The sequence below is a fragment of the Engystomops pustulosus genome, chromosome 8, assembly GCF_040894005.1.
Source record: "Engystomops pustulosus chromosome 8, aEngPut4.maternal, whole genome shotgun sequence".
Taxonomy (NCBI): Eukaryota; Metazoa; Chordata; class Amphibia; order Anura; family Leptodactylidae; genus Engystomops; species Engystomops pustulosus.
In genome coordinates, this window is record NC_092418.1 from 104,864,425 (window position 1) to 104,871,477 (window position 7,053).

The window sequence follows — 7,053 nt, forward strand, 5'->3', positions numbered from 1 at the left end:
AGCCCTGTATCCGGCCGGAGGCGCCATCTTACTGGACTCCCCTGCGCTGCCTGAGGCCTAGGCGCGCAGGGTTAACCCTGTCACTGCCGGACTGCAGCCAGGAATAAGGTAGGGAAGTAATTCCCCTGCTACTGCCCTCCTCTCACCTGGGGATCCCAAGCTGTGCAGCCCACCATACTCCCAGTGACCCCCTGCTCCTGGGTTTTGTTTTATATTAACCCTTGCAGTGCCGCTGCAATAGTCCACGTGGGTTTGGACTGTATCTCTGCTAATTACTGGACGCTAGGCTCCTCGATTGTTTATCACTGGCCCCCTCTGTCCAGACGCCATGGGCAACCGGAGGAGGACGGCTAAATTGCAAAAAGCGGCGTCCGGGGTGTCTGCGCCTCCATCGGATGATGAATCCATCCATGAAGATCCTCCATTCCAGTCCCTGGAACCCCTGGATGCGCAGGAATGCTCCACATCACAAGCCGTTCTTGCACAGATACAGTCAAACGCTGCAAAAAAATTGGGGAGATTCTCCCGCACACAGCCCTGCTCTCCTCAGGGGTCCCCAAACTCCTCTCCCTCCCTCTTTGAAGGCTCCCAGAGCCCGCCGCAGCTTGTAAGTTATGAGGAGGGCGCTGATCCGCCTGACGTGGCCACTGAACTGGACCGCAAATTTGCAGAGGTGCTGGCGGCCATTAATGGGTGCCAATCCAAACTGGTTACCAAGGTGGATGAGCTGCGACAAGACTTTGTTCTTTTAAGACACGATGTTCACAAAGCTAAAGAGCGAATCACCGAAACTGAACGCAGAATATCTGAAGTGGAGGATGTCCAGAGGCCTATGCCGACACAGATAAGAGAGCTTCAGCGCCAAATGTCTGCTTCCATCGACAGAGCTGATGACTTCGAAAACCGCCTGCGACGGAACAACGTCAGAGTGGTTGGCCTCCCCGAAAAAGTGGAGGGGTCTGACCCGGTATCCTTTTTTGAAAATTGGCTCAAAAATATGCTGCCTGCAGATACCTTCTCCCCGTTCTTCACAGTAGAAAGGGCCCATCGTGTGCCATTCCGCCCTGGCCCCCCAGGGGGCAATCCAAGACCCTTCCTGGCCCGGCTGCTGCACTTTAGGGACAGGGACTCTATCCTCAGGGCTGTCCGTACCAAGGGAGAAATTCTCTATGCCAACAGCAGAGTGTCCTTCTACCCTGATTTCTCTGCATCCGTCAGGAAACAGCGAGCACAATTCACCGAGGTCCGTGCCCGTCTCCGTGACAAGGGGTATAAATACTCCATGATGTACCCTGCCAAGCTCCGAATAGTGGATGGTCAGAAGACTCGATTCTTCACTTGCCCAACCGAAGCACTTCACTGGGCTGATGCAGCTCCACGGGCTCCAGCTGCAAGGCCCGCACCTCCTGAGTGACTGGACTCACATATCCTTTTGTCTGATGTGCAGTGACTGTGCTGGACTTGGTCCTGAGTGGTTATCCAGGGGTCCCAAATCACTGTTACAGTATTCTAATATTTGTTTACACTTTACGTGCCTCACAAATGTACCCTGTGATTGATTTGCGCATTCTTCTTGGTCATCTTGACCAGTGCGCCATTTATGGCACTCCATTCTCTCCCTCCCTCCCTCCCCCCCCCCCCCTTCCCACCTCCCCCTACCATTACCTCCCCCTACCATTACCTCCTTGCGTCTTCCTCCTTCCCCCCCCCCCCTCCCCTATTTCCTCTTGGTTCTCTCTAAATATGGCTGCCTAATAACCTCCTGATCATCTATTCATTAAGGGTTGAAGGTCCCGGGACAAATGGTGTAGGTTTGTCTTGAGTTAGGGACCACTGTTCTACTATTTGACTGTTAGTGGGTATAGGTCTACACTACTGCTGTTAGGGTGTTAGACAGGGGGTTTGTATTCTTGGGATTGTTAGTTTAGTTTTGTTATATTTGTTATGCTCACTGTTGTCTGTCTGTCTATGTCTTTGTGGTATGAAAGGATGAATGCTTGGTTGCTCACGTCTCCTTCCCCACACCCCTTTCCCTTCCGCTAAGATGTCTTCACTTAAGGTAATGAGCTGGAATGTGAGGGGACTTAACTCCAAATTCAAGAGGGCCCTGATGTTAGACGTCATTAAGCGTCAGGCCCCCCATATTGTATGTATCCAAGAGACACACCTTACGGGTCAGAAGGTCCTCTCCCTGAAGCGGGCCTGGGTGGCTAGAGGTTACCATTCCTCCTACTCTGTTTACGCCAGGGGAGTATCCATACTCATATCCAAAGCGCTTCCCATAGAGGTCATACAGGTAGCACCGGATCACTTTGGCCGTTATGTAGTCATACATTGTGCCTTGTGGGGTTTTACCTTTACTATTGCGTCTATTTATGTCCCACCTCCCTTTGATCCAGCAGTATTGCATCTAATATCCAGTAAGCTGGCTGCTATGCCTCCAAGCCCGTTACTCTGTATTGGTGATTTCAATGCCGTCCCTAATCCCTCCTTGGATCGTACAAGTGGTCTGGACACAGGCTCGGTCCGTCTGAACGAGTGGCTCACCTCTCTAGACCTCGCCGATGTTTGGCGTAGTAAACACCCTCAAGAGAGAGAATATTCATTTTATTCCTCTGTTCATAAGAGCTTCTCTCGGATTGATCTGGCCTTTGTCTCCCCCGATATGATGCAGCACGTTGACCAGATATCCTATTGCCCGCGCAGTGCGTCAGACCACTCCGCCTTGTTCATTAGTCTCCTTATAGGCCCCCCCAGCGACTCCCGCTTATGGCGCCTGCACCCGGCTTGGCTCCTGTCCCCAGCGGTCCAGAGTACTGTTAGGGCAGCGCACAGCGAGTTCTGGGATGTACACTCAACCCATCCTGATCCCCTTCTAGTCTGGGACTCGTACAAGTCCTCTGTGCGGGGGGCATTCATGTCGGGGGTAGCTGGCCATAGGAAGTCCTTAAATGCCCAGGAGGAAAGGCTGACGGCTGTACTGGTGACTGCAGAAAAGGATTATCTAGAGAAACCTACTCCGGGGAATAAAAAGACTTGGGCTCAGGCGCAGAGGAACCATCTAGCTGTAGTGAAGGAGCGCACCAGCAAACGCCTGCTAGCCAGGGAAGCGTCCATCTTTGAATTTGGAGATAAAAACGGGAAGCTGCTCGCGTATTTATCGCGGGCTGAACGCCCCTGTGCTTCCGTTCCCTCTATTGTTGATGGTAACGGAGCATTGATCACAGAACCCCGGGCCATTAACATGGTATTTCATGAATACTATTCTTCTCTTTACAGCTCCAGATTGTCCGCCTCTTCCGTCGAGATCTCCGGATTCCTTGACAGTCTTCCACTTTGGAGGCTCACACAGGCACAGTCATCGGAGCTTGATGCTCCGCTCTCGGCAGAGGAGGTGGAACTGGCCATCCAATCGTTGCCCCCCGGTAAGACACCTGGACTTGATGGGCTGGGAGGTGAGTGGTATAGGGATAACTGTGAGACTCTGGTCCCCCTTCTCCTCAGCCTATACTCCGATGCGCTTGATAGTGGTTCCCTCCCCGACTCCATGCGAGAGGCCCTTATTGTAGTTCTTCCTAAGCCTGGCAAGGATCCCCTGCTTCCTGACTCATACCGCCCAATTTCCCTCCTAAATTCAGATGTTAAAATACTAGCAAAAATTCTGGCAACAAGGCTTAACAAAGTAATACTATCATTGGTTCACCCGGACCAGACAGGCTTTATGCCTGGGAGGGGAACTGACATAAATATACAAAGACTACACCTGAACATTGCAGAGGCAGAGCGGTCTCCAGACCCTGGGTTTATATTATCCTTAGACAATTGTAAGGCGTTTGATTCTGTGGAGTGGCCCTATTTGTGGACCCTTTTGCCTAGAATGGGTTTTGGCCCTCGATTTACAGCATTGGTTAAGCTACTGTATAACGATCCCAAGGCTAGGGTGCGGACCAACCTTAACATCTCACCTACTCTTCCATGCCTGCCCTATACTGCTTCCTAAGAGTTTGTTTAAACGCTTAGACGGCATTCTCAGGTCCTTCTATTGGCAGAGTAGTGCCCCGCGCTTCAGTCTAGCGCTGCTTCAGGCTCCCAAGTCTAGGGGTGGACTGGCTGCCCCGGATCTGTATCTTTATTACCTGGCTTCCCAGCTAGTATATGCCCAGTGGTGGATAGATATAGACATGGGTAATGCAGCTACTGCACTGGCTGGTGCCCTGGTAGGTTCCTACGAGGCCCTTACAAACTTGCTGTACAGGTATAAGTCCCCATCTGATACCCCACTTCCCCTACGTACGGTAGCGGTGTGCTGGCGTAGGGCACAATCCCTGGTAGAACCGAGCAGCTCTCCCCCTCTCTCGCCTAGGACTCCATTGTGGCTCAATCCGTGGCTCTCTCACTTCCTCTCCCTCCCAGGCTGGACAATGTGGGGGGCAGCGGGGGTGAAATTTGTAGGCCAGCTCTTATCCCCGGAAGCAGAATTACTCAGCTTTAACGAGATAAGGGAGAGACATAATGTACCCAATACGGCTAGCTTCCATTACACGCAACTGCGACACGCATTCAAAGCCCAATTCGGCTCCTTCAGCCTGACAGTGAAATTCTCCAAACTAGAGACTCTGATGAGTACCCCGGACCTCCCTAAGCCACTCACTCAGTGCTATGCTCTCCTACAAGAGCAAAAGTCCAGACCGTTTGATAGAGCCCGTGAACGCTGGAGACAGGATATCCCTGACCTGTCGGATGATGACTGGAGGGAGGTCGAACTGTCCTACTTCACATCTGTAGTGAGTGCGAGGGACTTCCTGATCCAATCTAAATTCCTCCATAGAGTATACTTCACCCCTGCTAGACTATTTCGCATGGGAGCAATGCCTAATGATCTTTGCTTTCGCTGTCAGGCTGAAGTCGGATCCTTCCTGCATTGTGTCTGGTCCTGCCCTAGGGTCCATGTCTTCTGGTCCGAAGTGCTGGAGTTCCTTAATTTATACTTTGATTTCCCACGCTTACTGTCTCCCTCTGTGTGTCTCCTCGGTATCATAAATGAAGTTGTCAATGGCCACTATGACAAAATTTTCTTTAGGTTTGTCTTATACTACGCCCGAAAAGTGGTGGTGATGACCTGGAAGGACCAGGAGCCCCCTCCATTAAAAAGATGGATACTACTTATTAACAGTGTCATTCCCCACTACCGGTCCCTGTACGCCAACAGGAAGTGTCTCCAGAAGTTTGATCGCATCTGGTCCAGATGGTGCGCGACTCCCAATACAGCCTTATAATCACATGTGATATATACTCCTCTCCATGATGAAGGAGACTGAGCGTGCTGGTATGTGTGTGTGTGTGACTGATTGTCTTTGTGTCAATAGTTATTTGTGTTGTATCAAGATGTCTGGCTGCAGTATCCTGCTGTTATCTACTGTGTAATATCCCTCAGGTAGTTTTGTAACACAGCAAGAACCTGATTGTTACCATGGCTGTTGTATAATAATCCTGTAATGGGGGGAAGGAAATATGTGACAGACAATCTTGTTTTCTGGTTTTGTTTATTGTAATTGTATAAAATTTCAAAAATTGCAAAAATAAATACTTTTAAAAAAACATCTCACCTACTCTCCCTATGGCCAGGGGCACTAGACAGGGTTGCCCACTATCTCCCCTCCTCTTCGCACTCGCCATTGAGCCCCTTGCTGTGGCGATCCGCCACTCTGAGGGCATTAAGGGCATAACTAGAGGTACTATTATTGAAAAGGTATCTCTCTATGCCGATGATACACTTGTATACCTTGGGGATGTGGGCCCCTCTCTGGAATCCCTTCTGGCCCTGATAGAACGTTATGGGGGGTTCTCAGGCCTTCGGGTTAACTGGGACAAATCGGCCCTATTTCCCTTATCTGAGGTAGGGGTACACTCCCTCCCCGTCCCAGTCCGGGTGGTGTCCACCTTTAAATATCTGGGAGTCCAGGTGTCACGCAAGGTCCAGGCATTTACGGAGTTAAACATTACACCCCTGATAGCTGCAACGGAATCGCGCCTAAAAGCCTGGTCCACTCTCCCCTTGTCTTTGTACGGGCGTATTAATATATTTAAAATGATTTTTCTCCCAAAATTTCTATACCTTTTCCATGCCTGTCCTATACTACTTCCTAAGAGTCTGTTTAAACGCTTGGACGGCATTCTCAGGTCCTTCTACTGGCAGAGTAGTGCCCCGCGGTTCAGTTTAGCGCTGCTTCAGGCTCCCAAGTCTAGGGGTGGACTGGCTGCCCCGGATCTGTATCTTTATTACCTGGCTTCCCAGCTAGTATATGCCCAGTGGTGGATAGATATAGACATGGGTAATGCAGCTACTGCACTGGCTGGTGCCCTGGTAGGTTCCTACGAGGCCCTTACAAACTTGCTGTACAGATACAAGTCCCCATCTGATACCCCACTCCCCCTACGTACGGTAGCGGTGTGCTGGCGTAGGGCACAATCCCTGGTAGAACCGAGCAGCTCTCCCCCCCTCTCGCCTAGGACTCCATTGTGGCTCAATCCGTGGCTCTCTCACTTCCTCTCCCTCCCAGGCTGGACAATGTGGGGGGCAGCAGGGGTGAAATTTGTAGGCCAGCTCTTATCCCCGGAAGCAGAGTTACTCAGCTTTAACGAGATAAGGGAGAGACATACTGTACCCAATACGGCCAGCTTCCATTACACGCAACTACGACACGCATTCAAAGCCCAATTCGGCTCCTTCAGCCTGACAGTGAAATTCTCCAAAATAGAGACTCTGATGAGTACCCCGGACCTCCCTAAGCCGCTCACTCAGTGCTATGCTCTCCTACAAGAGCAAAAGTCCAGACCGTTTGATAGAGCCTGTGAACGCTGGAGACAGGATATCCCTGACCTGTCAGATGATGACTGGAGGGAGGTCGAACTGTCCTACTTCACATCTGTAGTGAGTGCGAGGGACTTCCTGATCCAATCTAAATTCCTCCATCGAGTATACTTCACCCCTGCTAGACTATTCCGCATGGGAGCAATGCCTAATGATCTTTGCTTTCGCTGTCAGGCTGAAGT